General features: G+C 44.3%; 1 long non-coding RNA gene across 1 annotated transcript in view; it reads left to right on the top strand.

Annotated features, from left to right (window-relative positions):
• Positions 1–14,603: 14,603 nt before the first annotated feature.
• Positions 14,604–21,833, top strand: part of LOC134357973 (uncharacterized) — a 70,918-nt gene continuing 63,688 nt past the window's right edge. The window contains exon 1 of the long non-coding RNA XR_010020766.1: positions 14,604–14,995. This is a non-coding gene — a long non-coding RNA (uncharacterized LOC134357973). The remainder of the gene's footprint in view (positions 14,996–21,833) is intronic.

The raw sequence follows: 21,833 nt of genomic DNA, 5'->3' as shown, positions 1-21,833 counted from the left end.
TTAAGAATTTTGTATATTTCTATGAGATCTCCTCTCATTCATCCAAGCATGGAAAGCACATCCCGATTGCATTTAGACTCATCTCGTACAGCAAGCTCACCACTCATGGAATCAGTCTAGTTAATCTTTACTGCACTCTCTCCATGGGTGGTACATTCTTCTCTGAGGAAAGGAAATCAATGCGGAGCACAGTACTCCAAGGATAGTTTTGCCAAGGCCTTATACAATTGAAAGGAATATTCTTTACCCTTGTATTCAAATCCACTCAAAATAAAGGGCAACATACCATGTATCTTCTTAGTCACTTGCTGCCCATGCAATTTGGATTTTGCAGGTTGTGCATTAGTGCTCATACCGTACACACAGAGGCCACATTATTAGTTTCCTCCTGTATATAATGAAGTGGCCATTGAGTGTATATTTGAGATCTTTTGCTGCATTAGTCCCTCCGCTTCAAGATTCTACATGTTGTGCTTGCAGATATGCTCTTCCACTCCCCACTGTTGTAACATGTGGTTAATTGCGTTACTCTTGACTTCTTGTTAGTTTGAACCAGACTGGCCTTTCTCCTCTGACCTCCCTCATTTGCCACTCACTGGATATATTTCTGTTTTTTGCACTACTCTCTGTAAACTCTAGAATGTGTTGTGTGTGGAAACCCCAGGAGATCACTAGTTTTAGAGATACTCAAACTACCTCACCCGGCACCAATAATCATTTCACAGTCAAAGCCACTTAAATCACATTTCTACTCCATTCTGATGTTTAGTCAGAGGAGCAACTGAACCTCTTGACCATGTCTGCATGCTTTTATGTATTGAAGTACTGCTACATGATTGGCTGATTAGATATTACATTACTGAGCAGGTGTGCAGGCATGCCTAATAGGGTGACCACTGACTGTAGGTTCCCTTGAATATCAAGATTACCCAGACTCTTACTAATTAACAAATGCTCTGCTTTGCTGTTATGTGGGTGATCTCACATTTTGCCATATTATCTTATATCTGTTCTGTTCTTGTTTATTGACTCCATTTGACAATCCTGTCTAATTTAGTATCAACAGTAAGCTTGAAAATATAACCTTTGCCCCTCTTAGCCATCTTACTGATTGAGCTTTTGAAAAACTGGGCACAAGATTTATCTTTGCAGTGCTCTATTACACAGCTTCCCAACCTCTGAACAGTCTGTTTATTCCCATTCTTTACTTGCAGCCTGTTAACAATTATCAGTCTAATGTATGTCAATATATTATTCCCAATTCCATGTGCTCTAACCTTATTGATCAACATCCCATGCTGGACTTTATCAAATGCTTTCCAAAAATTGAATACACAATGTACAGTAGTTTCCTTTTTATATTTTCTGCTAGTCATACCCTCAGGGACTCCAAAAGAATGGGCAAATGTTATTACCTTTCATTAATGAATGTTGACCACATTCAATCTTATTATTCTTTCAAGGAGCTCTGTCATTGCATCATTTATTACTAGTTACCGTATTTTCCCTACTATTTGCATTCATCCAACAGGTTTTGTTAACAATGTCACATTTTTCAGCAATTTATGGATCTTGTCTTCTACTCACCCAGATGCTTATTTTCCAGCTAATATGAAGCATCCTAAATTTTTTCATGTAATGTATAATACCTTGTAATTATCAAGGTTAAAATTTATTTGCCATTTATACATCTATTCTGCAATATTTATTTATTTATGTATTTATTTATGTATTTATTTATTAATTATTAATTTCCCCCTTCTTTTTCTACATTATGTATTGTATTAAACTGTGGCTGCTAAGTTAACGAATTTCATGAGACATGCCGGTGACAATAAACCTGATTCTGAGATTATTAGTGTCATGTTGAGATTTGCTGCAGTCCTTCATAGTTTTAACATGACAGATCTCATTGCTGTTGGTAATAGATGGGTAACAATTGCCACAATGGCTAACAAGCACCAGAAGGTGTTGGAAAACATCCAGAAAATATCAGCGATACTTGTCAGGGAGAGCTCTTGAAGTCCTATTCCACTTTCACATTTACGTCTTGCAGATGGTGAGACAGCTGCAGTAATTTCTGTCTCAATGTTAGGCATAATGCCCACAAAGTAATGTCATGAACCAAGGGTCAGTCTAGGACAAATAAAGAAAGTGATATATGATCAGCTGTTTCCACACAGCCCTGATAGAAATCCATTCGACAGTGGTGGAAGATAACTGAAGCTCAGCTCCTAAAGGGTTATATTTTGTTAAGGTGAAACATCTCACAGTTTTCTCTCTTAATTAGACTTTCAATTTTGTGCTTGGGTTTTAACCTGATTAGCAGATGACTAACAACACACATCAAGGTTGCTGGTGAACGCAGCAGGCCAGGCAGCATCTCTAGGAAGAGGTACAGTCGACGTTTCAGGCCGAGACCCTTCGTCAGGATACCTTTTAATAGTCCATTTTAAATTCTGCCATTCAGGCCTGAAGAGTAGGCTTTCTTACTCTTGAGGGATAATGTCTTTCCTGACCAGGGTGGTCACTCTGCTTGGCAGTTGAGGCTTGAGGCTGCGAAACAATCTCAAAGTCTGGCGTCTCTTTCGTGGTGGCTGTATGAGTTGACTCTGGGACTGCAGAAAGTGGTTCTGACAGCTCTGGAATTGATTCTGGTCTCCCTTCTACTGGAAGTGTTGACATCTCAAACAGTGCATGACAAGCTTCACATGACGACATAGATCATAACGTCTGAGTACAGAATCTGACGTCACCATTTCCTTTTCTTTTAGGAAAGCAACCTCACACAGCTTTGTGCATTACCATTTCTTCCTATTCTGTAGTAATAAGTTCAAGGAGCTGGGCACCGTAGCCAAGTCCTGGTCGAATTTTCTCAGCACACTTGTGTAATCCGCGTGCGCTGATGGTGTGACCACAGTAAATGATGAGCACAAGACCGTAAGACATAGGAGGAGAATTATGCCATTTGGCCCATCGAGTCTCCCCTGCCGTTTCATCATAGATGATCCCGTTTTCCGCTCAGCCGCAATCTACCTTCTCCTTGTATCCCTTATCAGTAACAATGGTGTCATCCAGGTAACATTGGGTGCTTGGACATCCTTGCAGCACCCGGTCTATAGCTTTCTGGCTGAGGGCAGGCACAGATGCTACTCAAAAAAATAAGCCTATTATAGAGATGAAGTCCTTTGTGAGAATTTATAGTGAGAAATACTTTGGACTTTGAAACTCATTGTACGGAATGATTGAAACAGCCGAGCCAGTATCGAAATCTATATGATTAATTTGAAGTTCAATTCTTGTGTAAGCCATATTGATTGTCTGTTGTTAGTTTTCACACTGTAAGTCTCTAGGCTACGCAGTCCTGTGACATACTCATCATTATCAGATTTTTCATCAACAGCTTTCAGATTAGTGCTCTTTTTGAAAATGCACCTTGACTTTTTATCTTTTTCTCTTCCATGTGCAGTCCATTTATTTTTGTCTGCCCGATATGCTCTTTGTTTGTGCCCTACTTTGTTGCATTTTCTGCGTTCCACAATTAATCTTGTATTGGTCGGGGACATGTGAGCCCCTACCACAACGGTAATGCAATTTGTTCAGCCAAGGTGGTTTCTGCTTACATGTTGCACTTGTTCATGCTCGCTTTCATTTCTGACTACAACTCAATTGTGTCTCTGCTGTTTCCATTGAAACAGTGATTTGAACTGCTCTTTTAAATGTGATTTATGCTTTAGTTATGAGCTGTTCTTGAATGCTTTCTTGTAATATTTCACAAGCTAAGTGATGTCTCAGTGCATTACTGAACTGACAATGCTCAGACAATCTCTTCAATTCAACCACATATGCTGAAATGGACTCCCCTTCATTTTGATTCTGCTTAACAAACCTAAAGCATTCTGCAATCAACAATGGTTTTTGTTCTAAATGTTCCTGATTTAGTATCAGCAAAGCTAATCTCTGATGGTTTGGTTTGTTTAGTTAAACTTCTAAGCAAACTATATGCTTTCTCACCTAATGCAGTCAGCAAAACTTGCACATGCTTCTCATTGGCTATTCCATTTGCTTTAAAATACTACTCAGTTCACTAAGTATACACATTCCAGTTATCTTTTCAGCAATCGAACATGCCTATCTTTCTGATGTAGTTAGCTATACCTGCTATTTTTTAAAAAAAATATGATAATTATCACCCAGTACTCACTGTTTATGAACCTGTTAATTCGTCCATTTGCTGCTTTTTATTTTAACTCGACCTTCTTCTCTCACTCCCTTCCAAAGGGACACGTACTGTACTGCTTTTTTAAATCTTGAACATCTCTCTGCACTGCTTTTTTTAAGTTGAGTTTCTCGCTGTGCTTTTTTAAAAAAATTGAATGACCCACAGTGCTTCAACAGGCAGGTATTTGACTCTTGTTCATTTTAAAACATACTCATTATCACTGTTATGTTTTGTAGCTCTGAAGCATTAAACAACTTGGAAGTATAAAGATGGGAGTCCAGGAGAATGTGTCTTAGTTTTGTTTTGACTTTAAGTGAGGCAAATGCGTATGACATGACAGCATGATGATGTATACGATTTACACACTTTTACATATAACATTATGCAAACAAAGAATGCTTAATCGAACAATATACTTCAAATATTACTGAAATACGAAATATACAACAGTCAGTATTCTACCAACTGTAACTCAGAAGCTCCAGTAACGCCAAAGATAATTGTTGCTGGGGACAAATAACCTGATGCAATTATATAGACATAGGCAGAGCTCTCTTTCTCTCATAGTCATAGTCATAGTCATACTTTATTAATCCCGGGGGAAATTGGTTTTCGTTACAGTTGCTCCATAAATAATATAGTAATAGAACCATAAATAGTTAAATAGTAATATGTAAATTATGCCAGTAAATTATGAAATAAGTCTAGGACCAGCCTATTGGCTCAGGGTGTCTGACCCTCCAAGGGAGGAGTTGTAAAGTTTGATGGCCACAGGCAGGAATGACTTCCTATGGCACTCAGTGCTGCATCTCGGTGGAATGAGTCTCTGGCTGAATGTACTCCTGTGCCCATCCAGTACATTATGTAGTGGATGGGAGACATTGTCCAAGATGGCATCTGTTCCATCAATGAGCTTTCTCCATCACTGGGTCACTGGGTCAGAATTAAAGCTGTACAATGTCAGCTTCACTCTCAACTCCTGGCAAAATGAAGCAATGTATATATATAAAATTGATCATTATCTTGATAACATACTGTGCCACTTGAACCAGGCATTTATCATCCTCTACAATCCAGCAATACCAAGATCACCTTATTCACCTTTAGTGTCAAGTGTGCTCGCAACAGTCAAACTCATACTTGGACCACATAAAGTAGGATGCCAAATGTTGAGTAGTCTTTGGTAAAAGACTCTCCTTTTATCCTGTCACGGGATGACAGAAGCCTTTCCATTTGATTTAATGAGTGCAGAACCAATTACAGGCTGGAAGTTGATAACACGCGGGATGAAGCGGACTGCCTGATTGGCGGCAATAGCCCTCTTTAAACAACTGCTAGCAGTGGCGGCTTTCTGCTACAGGTTTGCAGGCTTTCACTGATGGCAACCTGTGAACTCGTGTTCTGCACCACTTATGTAGAAGAGGGCAGCAGGTTCTTGAAAATATCATCTCCTTACTCCCTTCTAAGTCGCTGCCTTAACTTAAAGGAATGTGCTGCCATTTATCTCATTGTTGGTGGAGCAAAACATTGGAACTCCACAGCTAACTGCTTTGTGAGAGCTGATTGCTGTACTTCAAGAAGGTAGATCACTATCATCTTCACAAGGATAGGTAAGGCTGGGAAATCAGTGCTGGAAATCAGTGCTTTCATATACTCATCTTAAACTCTTACTGGTGATCATCCATAACAACCAGTAAAAACTCAACTTGACTTTGATAAAGGTTCAGGAAAAAAATTCCAGCTCTCTTGGTAATTTATTTTTTTTAAATGCCCATCAATATGTTTCATATTTCAAAGTTTACTGGTTTAACTTGATAATGTTATGCACCCCTAGGGAGTCATATTTTTATGAACTATACCTTGAAAAAGAGAGAGAGAGAGTTGTTCAACACAAGCACCTTGTTATTAAGAGACAGCGAGGCAAAGACTGCTTTGAGATGGTGTTATGGTTTCTCTGCAGCATGTTTACACTTTTGCAAGGACACTGCCAGCTTCTGTGTTCTTACAGAGAAAGAAGGGAGGAGCTGCTTGATGGACAGCTGGTGTTCAGCATGGTGGGAAGATGATAGACTCATGGGCACAGGATTTTGGACACTGGATGAGCTTTGTTGTGCCCACAGATAGGTGGGTTTTTGGAGGATCGATCAGGAGAATCGATCAGTGGCTCTCGCAGTGTGGAAAAGGTGTGACCGGTGGGGAGTTATTCGTGTGCCCAACCCTCACCTGGGTTGATAATTCCACAACAGAAGAACGGTCCCCTTGTTGTGGTCACAGTCAGTGACTTTAGAGGAAGTTTGCAGAGGGGAGAGGAAGGTTTGAAACAGAAGAAACCTAGCGAGGTCACTGTTTGGACTCTCTCCTAAGTAGCCTGTGAGGGTGAATTTGAGTTCCATTCAAATACGAAGGTGTGACTGTCATGTAGTTAATCCACAAGAGTGGGTTGTCTGGTGAAGGGAGTACCTTTGTGAATACCACTTGTGTGTTACCCTTGTTTGGGTGTGGTAGTTCACTGAAGAAAGGCACCCCTGTGGAAATCACTGTTGGAGTTATTTCGTAGGTTGTGGAACTGGATAAGTGTCTATCACGGTTGTGTGTTTGGGGTAACCTTGTGTGGAAACTACCTGTGTGTGATAATCCTTGCCTGGGTTGGTAGTTTTACCATTGGAAGACGGTGCCTCAGTGATAGGCTACTGTTGGTGATAATCCATACGTGGATTCTGTTGGAGTATCCTGTGGCCACCACCTTGGGATAACCCGTAGCTGAATTTGGGTGTGGTACCACTTGTGTTGAAAGGGTATTCATTGAAGATCACTGTCGGTGATACTTCGTGTGTGGAGTGGAACAACTTTGGAGATAAAACCTACTACTATTGTTATTTTGTAGTGCTGTCGTGGAATCTGTGGAATCTTGGGAGGGAGGAGAAGATGGCAGTGAGACGCAGCGCGTGCGGCTGTTCCAAATGATATCAATTATATGTAACTGGGGGGCCGTGCACAATCCGGATTTGATGGAGGCAGCCGTGAGAAGCGCGGAGGAACACCTGGAGTAACTTCTGAAATGCCTGATTCACTACCGCTGCTACTGCGCGATCGAGAATCTCCGGAGACGAAGGCCCAAAATCCTTGGCTTTGCCTATTGCCTGTTGCCAGGGCTGGTGTTCGAACGCTCGGCAGAGATGGTGCTCGGTGCCGGAGAGGTGGTCAGAGGCTTGGAGTTTTTGGACGAACTTGGAGTTGGACTGTGGTCGGATGCTTCCAGTATGCTGCATCGGCAAGTTGGCTGCGCTGGAGGTTTACCATCTGCGTGAGATGATGGGACTTTCAAGAGACTTTGAGACTATTACAGTGCCATGGTCTGTTCTTATCAAATTAAGGTATTGTTTGCACTGTTGTAACTATATGTTATAATTATGTGGTTTTTGGTGGTTTTTAAGTCGGTTTGTCATGTTTTTCCTTGGTATCATTCTGGAAAAACATTGTATCATTTCTTAATGCATGCATTACTAAATGACAATAAAAGGGGACTGTGTGTCCTCATAATCTAATCTAATCTAATATCGACATAATTGCCTTCTCTTGACATTTACCCTGGATTACAAATATCTCTCTCTCATCACCTATTCTGTGGATGAACTGAACTTTCATACTTTACCATCTCAAAACTCTAAGCCTTGTTTCTCCCAAACTCAATAGTTTGGGAGTTATATTTGCACACATATATACACATAACACTACTAACTTGTTTGATTTATCCAGTTATATATGATTGTATTATGTAGTTACTAATAAAAATAGCCTACGTTAACACCAATACCAGACTCTAGCTGTTTTCCATTTCTGCTGGTTCTTTAACCCGTCACGGTGTACGTGACAATAAGCACTGGTAAGTACAGGGGGAAACTGTCAAATGGCAGTGCATTTTGATGAAATAAAGGGTGTCTTTAGTTTTCAGAATGGGAAAGCATACTGGTAATTCATAGTCATGCTGATATTGAATGAGGTCTTTGCGCCTTTCCTGCTTGTGATAGAGTTAGCTTTACATCAAATCTTTCTCCGAATTTTACTTTCTTCATATTTCACATTGCAGAGCAATGCAGCACACTGGATTTACTCCTGGTGATTTGCAGAAGCCTGGCCTTGAGCCACTCCACAGTGCCCAGAACCTCAAGCACCAGACTCTCACCCTCCGGGCAGAGTAGCAGAACACCGGCCGGCTGAGTGGTCTCCAGAAAACCATTGCAGGGAGTGGCTGCAGTTTGAGGAGGACATTGCAGTCTATGTCGCTGAGGCAATAGCTAAGAGAGACTTTGATTCCTGATGGACCTAATGAAGGGTCTCAGCCCGAAACACTGACTGTTTATTCCCATCGATAGGTGCTGTCTGACCTGCTGAGCTCCTCCAGCACATTGTGTGCATTGCTCTAGATTTCCAGCATCTGTAGTACCTTTTGTGTCCAGACCATGTCAACTATCATTGTCAGCCTGTGGGCAAGAAAGTCAGCAAAACCCCCTACATGATGAATCATGCATCAAGAGCTCCAATCCTGATCAACCAATATGGAGTGGGGTGGGGCAAGTGAAGAACAGATGCAACCACTTGTCAGGCTCCATAACATCCTTAGACATTGTACAGGGCAGAATGGAGATGGGAGAGTGAGAGAGCCAGCAAACAAGCTGCCTTTATTGCTAACCCCTACGGATTCACCAAGCAGCTGCAAGGACAGAAGTATAGCGGCCACCTCACATGCTCCAAACAAGAGATGGATCTACAGATTCAGAACTTGCTCAGTGATTCTTGTCTTGTTCATACTGCACCAACCTCCGCTGCTGGGCTATAAATGTGCAGGAGCAATGTGCGGTTATGTGCCTTGCTCAAGGACACACCACGCTGCCTCAGCTGAGGCTCGAACCTTCAGATCACTAGTCCAATGCCTTAACCACTTAGCCATGCGCCAACACAGAGAGGGAATGGGAGCTAGGACACCATAGCACCCTAGTAAATCCTCTTCCTTCTGTGGTTGTGTTCAATGGCGAAGAGTTCAGCAGGAAGGAGATCCAGGAAGTAGTCAGAGCAGCCAGTGCTAGTTCTGCCCCTGGTCCCAGCGGAGTACCCTATAAGGTGTACAGGCATTGGCCTAAGCTCCTCCAGCTGCTTTAGAAATTCCGTAGGGTTATCTGGAGTAGGGGAAAGGTTGTTGACCAGTGGAGGTGTGCAGACGAAGTCTGGATCACCAAAGAGGAGAACTCCAAGGATATTGTGCAGTTTACATCCATCTCGCTGCTCTGAGTGGAAGGGAAGATATTTTTCAGTATCATTTCCCATTGCCTGACAGAGTTACTCTTCAAAAATGTCTACATTGACATATCTGTACAGAAGGGAGGGATTTCCAAAGTACCAGGGTGCCATGAACTGCAGCTTGTCGAGGAAGCACGTGAAGGGAAGGGAGATTGAGTCATACTATGGCTAGACTTTGACAGTTCATATGGGTCATTACCATATAAGCTGGTGGAGATCATGCTGAACTGACATCATGTTCTGAGGAAGATAAAGGACCTCACTCTGGAGTACTACGGAAACTTTAGCTTGAAACTCTCCTCAAGAGCAACCACATCAGGATGACACTGGCTTGAGATGGGTATTATAACCAGATTTGAAATCTCAGTGATCCTCTTCTCCCTGACCATGAACATGCTGGTTAAAGCAGCTGAAGTGAAGTGTAGAGGGCCCTCTGACTAAGGCACATGTGCAGCAACCCCTGATCTGAGTAATGGTGGATGACTTCATGGTGACCACTACATCAGCAAGAGAAATCCAGGTCTCTGCTGTTAAGGAAAGGCAGACTCATGGACAAGTTCCATTTCTCCTTGGATGGTATTGCTATCCCATCCATCTCTGAGAAACCAGTCAAGAGCCTGGGGAAGGTCTTTGATTGCAGCCTATGAGATATGGCTGTCATCCAGAAGAGCACCAAAGAGTTAGAAGTCTGGCTCACCAGACCTTGAACTTGTCAGGTCTACCTGGCAAGTTCAAGGTCTAGAGTACCAGCATAAAATCCTTCCTGGCAGGGAAGGGCTCATACTGGTACCCATGTCAACAGTTGAGGCTCTTGAAAGAAAGATTAATGGATTCTTTTGAACATGGCTGGGCCTCCCACATAGCCTGAACAGAATTGCTCTGTATGGGAAGAGGAATAAACTGCAGCTTCCCTTCAACAGCCTGAACGAGAAGCTCATAGTCAAGTCACTTTTTATTGTCATTTCAACCATAACTGCTGTTACAGTACACAGTAAAAACGAGACAACATTTTTCAGGGCCATGGTGCTACATGACATGGCAGGAAGCTACATGGCTTCCTGTACAAGAGAATTACTGTTGCACAGAGATTCCAGCAACCCCAAAGTCTTGTTAGCAGGCATTGAGGTCTGGATAGCCTTGACGTGGAAGGCCAAGGGCACAGTGGAGATGGCTGAGTTGCAACTGAGGTACAGGAACCTGATAGGGTCGGTGGAGTCTGGTCGGGCTGAGCTGGACAACTTCCTTCAACCCACTTTGACGGGGTCCAGGGCACAGGGACAGATACAAACTGGTCCAGGAAGAGGTGTGAGTTGAGAAAGTGCATACCACCAGGATGGTAGGAATGGAGCAGCAGTGAATTTGGACAAGGTGGGAGGGTGTCCTGTGGGGAGGAGGCATGCTTAATTCTGATTGTCAAAAGTCGCTTCCATTGTGATTATTAATTTAGAAACTGCAACTGTTTTTCCCATTGGTTAGCTGCCTGACGTCCAGTTTCAAATATCCTGGGTATATAGGAAGCACATGTGGGAGGTTCAGTCTCTCTTCTTTTGATTAAGGCAAGCGGTGGACATGGCCATTGGGAAGGTATGCTCAGCGTGCACTTTTAGCTAAGAATGATTGTTGAATATTCAGCTTTGTAGTGTCTGTAACTTGGGGAACATGAATGTTCGTTCAAATTTTTACAGTTTGTAAATAAATGATTATTATTCCTATTTAAAGTCAGTGCTTTCGGTCTCACTTGCCAGACCCACGAACCTGTTTCAATATTATAGAGGATTATGCTGAAGCTGATGATCTCCTGGTCCAACATCTAGTAGGCAAAACCCTGGTGCATTAAGTTCATGAACCATACTGCGTACGGCGTCCTGCCTAGACCAACGAACCTTATTGATTGTGGCTAAATTGAGGCACCATCATGTCATCTCTGTCTTGGCAGAGTGACCGTGGAACATATCCTCAGCAGCTGCTTACAAGTCCTGGGAGAAGGCCACTACCACTGGCATCATGACCAGATGCTGAAGGCTGTGGCAGAAACTACCTCTTCAGCCATTAACAACAGTAAGCATCTCCACCAAATCAGAAAGCCATAGCCTTTGTCAAAGCGGGAGACCAACCACAGCCTCAGCCCAGATCACCAGCAGGCTTGGTCACCAGGGTGTCTGACTGGCAACTGAAGGTCAATCTTGGCAAGCAATTAAAGTTTCCTGACTTCATCTCATCATCATCAGTGAGGCCTGACATGATCATTCAGTCAGAAAACTCAAAGCAGGTGGTTATGACAGAACTGACAATTCCTTGGAAAGATTAGATAGCGGAGGCGGTCGAGCATAAGAAAGCCAAATACTGGAGCTGGTAGAGCAGTGCCAGAGACAGGTGTAGAAGGCATGAGGTGAGGTGTAGAGGTTTTACTGGCTGCTCACTCTGCAGTACTTACTCTCTTCTTGATATTGGTAGCGGGAGGGAGGTGCTGGAAAGAAAAGAGCCACCAGGACCATCACAGAGGTTGCTGAGCGAGACTCCAGATGGCTATGGACCCATTGATGTGACTCATGGACCAGAGCCGCTGGGACTCAAACCAGGGTCTGTCGTCTGGGTGAGGGTTTCTGATGTTGAAAGACCCAGAACACCCAATGGCCCCAGTTTACATCTCTGATAATGTGTCCAGCACATCCCAGGATGCATCTCAGCATCACCATATCCACCAACTACTTTATTTTATTTTAAAATTTGGAATGGGCCCTTCAAGCTGCGCCACCTAGCAACCCACTGATTTGGTCACGGGACAATTTGTGACGACCAATTAACCTACCAACCGGTATGTCTTTGGACTGCGGGAGGATATTGGAGCACCCAGAAGAAACCCATGCACACACAGGAAGGAACAGACAAACTTGCTTACAGAAGACGCTGGAACTTTGATCCACTGAGCTGTATAAGCATCGCGCTAACTGCTATACGACCTATAATAGTGCACCTATAATGTTTAAGTACTGTACATGCTGTAATTTATACTATATTTTAATAGTCCTAAGAAAATAATATTGATCTTTTTCTTCTTATTGTGCTTCTGTACCAACCATAAGATTGCACACTCAGTGACCACTTAACTAGGTATACCATTACACATGCTTGCTAATGCAAGTGTCTCATCAGCCAGTCATATGGCAGCAATCAATGCATAAAAGCATATGGGACTGATCAAGAGGTTTGGCTGTTGTTCATACCAATCATCAGAAGGGGGAAGAAATGTGATTCAAGTGACTTTGACCATGGAATAATTGTGCCTGATGGTGTGGTTTGAGTATCTCAGAAACTGCTGATCTTCCAGGATTTTCAAGCCCGTCGGTCTCTAGAGTTTCCAGAGAATGGCACAAAAAACAACAACACCAACAAAACAATACCCAGTGAATGGCAGTTCTTGGGGTAAAAATGCCTTGTTAATGAGAGAGGTCAGAGGAGAATGGTCAGACTGGTTCAAGCTGACAGGAAGGTGACAATAACTCAAATAAACATGTGTTACAACAGTGGTGTGCAGAAGAACATCTCTAAGTGCACAGCCCATAAAACCTAGAAGTGAACAGGCTAGAGTATCAGAAGATCACAAGCATACACTCAGAGGTCACTGTATTAGGGACAGGACGTACAAATACTTTCAAAAATTTCTGCTTTTACTTCATATTCTCTTTGTGCTTCTCCTTCTTATCGCTGCAACATTCTCTACACGGCTGTAAGATTTCATGGTTAGCAGAGCAAAACTGCATCTGCCACTCTTAGTGCAGTAAGAGAAATTCAGTTACAGTTCCATGGGACAGTTGACTAACTGGACTTCGCAAATCAAGAAAATGATTTTAATTTTCTTCTCTTTTGATCTTCAGCCACTCTGCAATGTGTGGGTATTATATATTTAAAAATGAGCCATAGTGTTTACAAAATGCTCCCAATTTGAAATTAAAAAATCAGTGCATAATGAGTCTTGGATTTTCCAATATTCAAGAATGTAGACCAAATTCTTACTCTAATTCCATAAGAAATCAGGATGTATCATGAAAAGAGCAGTGTACTTAGTTCAAATTGGTATTATGTGTCCAACAACCATCATTTTAATTGAAGATAACAGGAGCATTGACCCAATAATTATTCAAAGGACAAGTTTCAATAAAGAAACTTGGCACCTGTGAGTTTTGCATATTTCTGAAGTAGCCAAACAAAGGCCGAACAAAGTTAGATTTTTATTTAACTATTAATACTTTTCTTGTTCTTTTCCAGATTTATAAGGGAACTTTGTACCCTTCATCCCTTCTCCTTCTGCTTTCCTTGGATTTTGAATGACATAAGTACACTGGACAAAAAAATATACTGTATATACATATTCTGAATGGGATTTGGAGGAATGTCACTGGAAAACACAAAAATAAATCCAAATACTCAAAGTTGTGAGCTTCTTGTTTGCCTCCTGAGCAATGTTAAACTTGTACCCCAAATACAATTTGGAGATTTTTAATCTGCACAACTTGTTGACTGCCATAAAGGTCATTGGCATCTACCTGTACTAGCCCTGGTATTGCTTCCTATAGCACCTGGGAATCCTTTATTTCTCAGAAGCTACAGAAAGGAAAACAAGAAGAAATCCATAATGTTAATGAGAGAGACACATAGTCCTGTCACATTTACCATTAATGACCCAGGTCTTTAGAAGGTGAATATAAGATGGAAGATGGCAAGTAGAGACATTCAGTTTCAAACTGAGACCAAATACCTGCAGACATAGCTACTGCTACTTTCCTAATCCTTAGAGGTTTCTTTGGATAAGATGAATTGGTGACAAGAGTGTGCAGTGACGGCTGAAGTGCAGAGGGAGAGACACTAAAGCAGATTGAACAGTTCACTGGATTTTTATAACAACTGTGCAGAACAAAAGGACAAATAATAAACACTGGGCCAACAGGGCTGTTAACTAAAGCTAATGCAAACATCGCAGCTTGGAAGCAGTAACTTAATTAATTCTGCTCTCTTACTGTCATGGTCTGGTGCGTTGACTCCTCATCTCAGTTAATTTTCTTTTCCCCGTGTTCCACTGGGCTCCTTGATTAGGGCACCCGATCCTCATTCGAACCAGCAGCGTAAGAACTCTGGCTTAGATCTACTCGCTGCTGGTTCGTCACTTCAGCAGTGCAGCTGTGCTCGTTCTGGGCTGCCAAGAATAAGTCGAGTCGAGAGCCTGTTGTCCGCAGTTCCTGGGTCGAGCTGAGACTGTCATTCACAGTTCCTGGGTCAAGTCGAGAGACTGCCGTCCGCAGTTCCTGGGTTGAGTCGAGAGCCTGTTATCCGCAGTTCCTGCGTCGAGTCGAAAGCCTGTCGTCTGCAGTTCCTGAGTTGAGTTGAGAGCCTGTCATTCACTGTTCCTGAGTCGAGTCAAGAGCCTGCCGTCCAGCTGAGTTTGTCGGCCGTTTGCCACTTCATGAGCTACCCGGAGTCGAGGTACGAATGGACTGTGGTTGTTGGTGTTTGTCATCTTGTGTCCGGCTGAGTATTGCGGGCCATTTGCCGCTGCTCTGAGCTGCGATATGGATCGTCTGTCGTTGTATGGTGTTGTCGTCTCCGTGTCCAGGTCCAAGTCCAAGCTTCGTGTCCGTGTCCAAGTTCCGAGTCCTGGCTCGGTGTCCAAGTCCAGTCCAGGTCCAGGCTCCGTGTCCAAGTCAAGTCCAAGTCCAGGCTCAGTGTCCAAGTCAAGTCCAAGTCCAGGCTCCGAGTCCAGGCTCCGAGTCTAAGTCAAGTCCAAGTCCAGGCTCAGAGTCCAAGTCAAGTCCAAGTCCAGGATCTGAGTCCAAGTCAAGTCCAAGTCCAGGCTCAGTGTCCAAGTCAAGTCCAAGTCCAGGCTCCGAGTCCAAGTCAAGTCTGAGTCCAGGCTCAGTGTCCAAGTCAAGTCCAAGTCCAGGCTCCAAGTCCCAGTCAAGTTTGAGTCCAGGCCCTGATTCCAAGTCAAGTCCAAGTCCAGGCTCTGAGTCCAAGTCAATGTTCAAGCCTGAGTAAGAATCCTAGCTCGCTCTGTGCCTGTGTCCTGCACTTGGGTCCACTCCCAAACACTTGCAACACTTGCAGCGTCAATCTAGGGTGCAGTCTTCATTCCCGGAATGAAGACTAAGGCAAGCAGGGAGTGCAGCCATCACTGTGCTTTTCTCAAGACTCAACAAGGCTGAAACGAGAGGAAAGGAGTTAAATACAACCACAATGAAACACTAATTGGAACTATTCGGGGGGGGGGGTGACTGGAACAAAGGGGGAAGAAGATACCGGCTTGAGCAGGGAAACATGAAACACTGAGTGAACCTTCATTGATGATGGTTGGCACAGTCTATAGCTGGCTTGGTTGATAGCCTTCTCCACTACGAATGTAGTATGGGCCAACTTGCAGCTCTTTCTTTCAAAGGAAGATGTCTCGACATCGGCCAAAGTTTCTGTCTTGGCTTGAAAGGTGAAGCCGGTCAGCCTGCCAGGCGCATAGTTTCAGACTGAAAAGACCTGGCCCTCTATGTGCGCTTGTAGCATTGGACCAACTGTTCAGCAGCAGGAACTCCCATATCCATCTGTTGGTCAGGGAAGAGTGGTGGTTAGAATCCCTTTTGGCATTTGTACCAGAGGAGGATGACTGGACGTTATTTCGGGCAATCTCTACTCAGACCATTTGAGAGCTCCAGGTTGTGGGGTTGGAAGAGGCAAGGCAGCAAAAGTCAAATTTAATGTCAGAGAAATATACGCAATATTCATCCTGAAATGCTTTTTCTTCGCAAACATCCACAAAAACAGAGGAATGCCCCAAAGAATGAATGACAGTTAAACATGAGAACCCCAAAGTCCCCCCAGCTTCCCCCTCCCACGTATAAGCGGCAGTAAGCAAAGATCCCCCTCCCCTACCAGCACAAAAACGTGCATCAATACCATCACTGAGCCCAAGTGCATGCTAAGTAATAGCAAAGACACAGACCAAAGTTACCCCAGAGGCTACACATTTCATCTGAAATTCGACAAACCACAGGTGCTCTCTCTCCCTGGCAAGGGAGAGGGAGATGTCCCTCATTTTCACAGTGAGCAGAGACTTAACAACAATCCACTGATTTACAATGTTAAAAGTCCATTTCGTCGCTCTTTTCGAGCTCTGTGTCTGAAGATTGCAAAGACCTCGGGTCTTCAAGCCCGCAGCGGAAGATTTTCTGGCCTCCCTGATGACACACAAGTCTCCTGCTGTGACACCAACCCTCGATCCACCCACCTCCAGAGCCCCTAGATCTTAAGCTTCCGAACGTGATCGAGACTCTCAGGTCAAACCCTTGGCATGTCGAATAACGACCAGTCGTAGAACTCTGAGAAAGGGTCCCATTCCGCCAAAGAACCGAAGTCTGCATGTAACTCCAGGTCAGTGTCTTCAAAGTATGCTGAAAGGGAAAAATAAAGATATTAAAGGTAGAAATAGAGCTGTTTCCAAAGATGCAAGCAAAGAAGTGGCAAAGTTAGGTGCCATCATCCCTCCTAATCTCCTGATTCACCCTCTCAGTCTGCCCATTAGATTGGGTGTGGAAACCTGATGCAAGGCTGGCTGTGGCTCCCAAAAGCAAACAGAAAGCCTTCCAAAAACAGGACAGGAACTGTGGTCCTCGATCAGACATGTTATCCTAAGAGAAGCTGAGCAGCCTGAACACGTGCTGAACCATGAGGTTCACAGCTTCACGAGCCGACGGGAGCTTGAGGAGAGCAGTGAAGTTGACAGCTTTGGAGAACCAGTCCACAACTACAAGAACGGTAGCGATTCCATCTGATGGAGGCAGGCCAATGATAAGATCCACCGAGGCTTGGGACCAAGGCCGGTGAGGCACAGACAGCAGGCAAATCAGACCAGCGGTTTCTGATGTGATATCTTGTTCTGGGCAAAAGTGAGACAGGCAGAAACAAAGTCGTGGATATCCTGGGACAAAGCCAGCTACCAAAATAATCTCCTTATAAATTCTAGGGTCTGTTAAAACCCCGGCTCGCCAAACAGTTGGGAAGATTGACCCCACTCTAACACTCTGGAATGCAGAGTAGCAGGAACAAACAGCCATTTGGGAGGTTCCCTACCTGGGCCTGGATTTGACTGTTGGGCTGTCCTCAACTCTGCTTCTATTCCCCAAATCACCGGGGCAGCTATGCATGAGTGAGGACGGATGGGCTCTGGAGTGGCTTTATCCTCAATGATATCAAATTGGCTGGTGAGAGCGTCAGCCTGAGTATTCTTGCTGCCAGGACAGTAGGTGAGGGTGAAATTAAACTAGGAGAAGATGAGAGCTCAACGGACTTGACAGAAGTTGAGTCTCTTGGTGTCACGGATCAATGAGAGGTCCTTGCGATCTGTCCATATCAGAAAGGGATGCTCTGCCTCCTCCAGCCAATGTCACCAGGCCTCCAGAGCATCCTTGGTTCCTGGCATTATAATTATACTTTGCAGGAATCGAACACTGAGAAAGAATATCACAGGGGTACAGCTGATTACCTACAGAAGGAATGCTGAGAGAGTCCATCTCCAATGTCAACATCTGATGCATCAGTCTCAACAATAAATGGATGGGATGGGTCTGGATGTTGCAGTGCTGGAGCAGTGGTGAAGCACTGCTTTGCTTCAGAGAATTTTTGGACTGTTCACTTGTCCATAGGATTCCTCCAGAGGTCTTCTTTGTGAGTGAGTTTATGGGGACCACGATGGAACTTAAGTTTCTGATAAAGTGGTGATAAGAGTTTGCAAACGGCATGTAGCACCTCAGCTATTTGACCGTAGATGGTTTGAGCCACTCTGTGACTGCTCGAACTTCAAATCCATTTAAACAGCGGAAAGGGTGAGGATATAGCCCGAGCGTGACACCTGCTCTTTGTAGAACTCACACTTCTCTGACTTGGCATGAAGGTTGTTCTCAAGGAGCTGTGTCAGCCCACCTTCTGTTCACTATGTTGATGCTTGACTGCACTGCTAGATCCAGTTCAAACTGAATCATCAAATTCACTGATGACAAGAGAGTGGCTGGCTTGAACAAGAACGATAAGATGGCATACAATGAGGAGATAGAGCGGCTGGCAGAATGGTGCAAGCAGAACAACTTGAGTCTCAGTGTGGACAAGACCAAAGGGATGAGTGTGGACTTTAGGAAGGTGCAGGATGACCACTCCCCACTGCCCATAAATGGCTCATCTCCGGAGAGAGTTGGGAGCGCCAAGTTTCTGGGAGTGCGTGTAGTGGATGATCTCACCTGGTCCCTCAACATCACCTCTTTGGTCAAGAAATCACAGCAGTGTCTCCACTTGCTGAGGAGATTGAGTTGAGTGGGTCTCCGCCACCCCCCCGACCCCATTCCTACAAAGTTATACACCATCAAGAGTGTCCTGACCAGCTGAATCACCATATGGTGCAGGAATTGTAAGGCATCTGACCGCTAGTCCCAACAGAGGATTGCAAGGACTGCTGAGAGGAGCATCGTGTTCTCTGTTCCATCCGTCAGAGATATTTATAGTGAACACTGCATACACAAGGTCCTTAGAGCTGTCCGTGATCCCTCTCATCTGTTAACCAATCTCTTTGACCCCTATTATCAGGCAGGAAGTACCGTAACCTTAGGATAAAACTGTTAGAATGAGAAACAATTTCATCCCCCAGGCCGTAAGACTACTGAGCACCCTGCCACTACCCAGGTCTCATCACGCAAGCAGCACCAGTAGCGTTCTACTGTTTACTTTTTAACCTGTGTCGCAAATGCACTCTACTATTTGTTAATTTACCAATGGTAATATTACTTTATGTGTTACGTGTGTGAGTTATATGTACTGTGTTGTGCACCTTGGTCTGGATGAATGTTGTTTCATTTGACAGTATGCATGTGTATTGTTGACAACAAACTTGAACTTTACCTTGTCTGAGTACCTTGTGGCCATGTTGGATATGTTCCTGGTGAGAGTGGCAATACAGTAGAGAAGAATGTCAAATCTACAAAACCAAAATGACTCAGCATGTTCTGGAGCACATCATTGACCAGGGCATGTAAAACATCTGGGGTGTTGGACAGGGAAAATGGCATTATGGGATACTCATAGTGGCCAGAGGAGCTGTTCAATGCTGCCGTCCATTTGCTCCCTTCTCAGATGTGAGCCAGGATGTGAGCATTGTACAAATCTATCTTGGAGAATAGGGGGTACTCCTTGGAGATGTTCAAAGACAGAGGTGAGCAGGGGAAGAGAGTAGCAGTTCTTCACCATGATGCCATTGAGGGACTGATAATCAACACAGGAGCACAGCTTGCCATCCTTCTTGCTCACAAGAAAAGAAGCTTACCCCCGCTAGCGAGGTTGCCAGATGGATATATCCTAAGCCAATGCCTCCTTGACATACTGTTCCACCAGGGCAAAAGAGGGAAACCAACACATCCAACATATCCAGAAGGTTCTCAGACAAATTCAAGTTTGAGTTTATTGTCATTCAATGACATGCATATATACAGCTAAACAAAACAGCAGTCCTTAGGGGCCAAGGTACACAACGCAGTACATACAACTCACACACATAACACAAAAAGTAATAATACCACTAGTAAATTAACAAGTAATAAGGTGCATTTTCGGCACAAGTTAAAAATAAACAGTATAATGCTACTGGTATTTCATGTGTGATGAGACCTGGAAGGACTAATACCAGGTAAGAGGTCAATGGCATAGCTGTAATGCTGATATGGTGGCAGGGAGATGTCCTGCTTACTGAAAACCTCAAGAAGGTCAACCTATTCTGTTGGAACACCAGACAGGTCCACAGGAGGGTATACGCTGACAGAAGCTTGAGCTGGACCCCTGAAACAGTGTCTGTGGAAGAATACATCAAGGAAGCATTAGCCTTAGGATTTATCCATCTGTCTCCAGGTAGTCGGGCATGTCGATCCCCACTCTTGGAGTGCATTTAGAGACCAACTGATCTGTGGGTTGTTTTGAGATAACCGGGGAGGCGAAGCACCAGCAGCATTTCAGGAGAGGTGACAAGGTAGGAGGAGAGTTGCTCCTTATAGTTGCCTTCTAGAACAGTCGTAGGGGTTCTGTGGAAAGGTGGATCTTGCTGCTGCCCCAGAGTCAATAAGTGCCTGAAGCACATGAGTGAGGGTCTGCCATGACAAGGAATTGGGAAACATTACGCAGTTAGGGGAAGATGCTTGTAGGGAGAATCAACCCATCAGAATTTCTCTTCTTGTTCATGGTATTCTCTTTTATTGGGTGCTTGGGACATGATACCTGGAAGTGTCCTGGAGTGCTACAGTAGAGGCAGAAGCCTGTTCTCCTGTGCTAATCTCAATCCTCCTGAGATAGGTGCATGCCCTCTGACCTACACAGTCCGTGGACTGTGTAGTGGGTGATGAGGGAGAAGGCAAAGACAGACAACGATCTAAAGAGTAGGAAGCTTGGGGCATTCTTTCTCAGTTCCTCGGTTGTCAATTCGACTGGCCAGATTTATCAGGTCATCCAGGCTGTGCTACTCGCCACACACACTATGATCATATGCCAGACTCCCGCGCTCAGCCCACACTGGAAAGCAGTGACGAAGGATCTCTTGTCCCACCCTGTCTCGACCGCAAGTGAACACGACGACAGATTGCTGGGAAATCTGTGCTGCAGGGAACCTTGTGCTCCTAGACCACTGAACAGGCTGAGTGGGCGTCCATCTAAGAGTTTCAACATTTAAGCCAGTTTACGTGCAACCATCCTGGCTGGGCTTGGAAAGTCACTCACACTGGGTAATAAAATTCCAACAGCTGCTGGGGTCACTGGAGCGCCAGACTGGTGGAGGAATACTCGGTTCGTGTCCGAACACTGTTCTGCTAGTTGGGGCGTTAGTAGCTGAAGCAGATGCGACTGTTACAGCGGAGGATGTGGGAGGTGCTAATGCAAGAAGTGGGACTGTCCTGGCTGAAGGCTGCTGAACGGCGGCTGCGAAAGTCGTCATGGTTGCCACCTGTTCTGGCCGATGGTACTGAGCTGATGAACAGCAGCAGTGACAACAGTAATGGCTGCCACCTGATTCCGTCTGTCTGTAGTGAACTGTCCTGAGAATTAATATTGCTTATCTTAGTATACTGACTCCATCCCGCAGAAAACCAGTGCTACAGAAATGCCAATAGAAGCTCCAAAACTCTAACCCAGGGTGCGGAAGGAATGAAAGTCAGATTCAGAATCAGGTTTAATATCTCCTGTGCCAATCTCAATTCCATAGATGCTGCCTGGCCTGCTGGGTTCCTCCAGCATTTTGTGTGTGTTGCTCGGATTT

The sequence above is a fragment of the Mobula hypostoma genome, chromosome 17 (genome assembly GCF_963921235.1).
Source record: "Mobula hypostoma chromosome 17, sMobHyp1.1, whole genome shotgun sequence".
Lineage (NCBI taxonomy): Eukaryota > Metazoa > Chordata > Chondrichthyes > Myliobatiformes > Myliobatidae > Mobula > Mobula hypostoma.
Note: the sequence above shows the minus strand (reverse complement) of the source record. Positions and strands in the feature narration are given on the sequence as shown.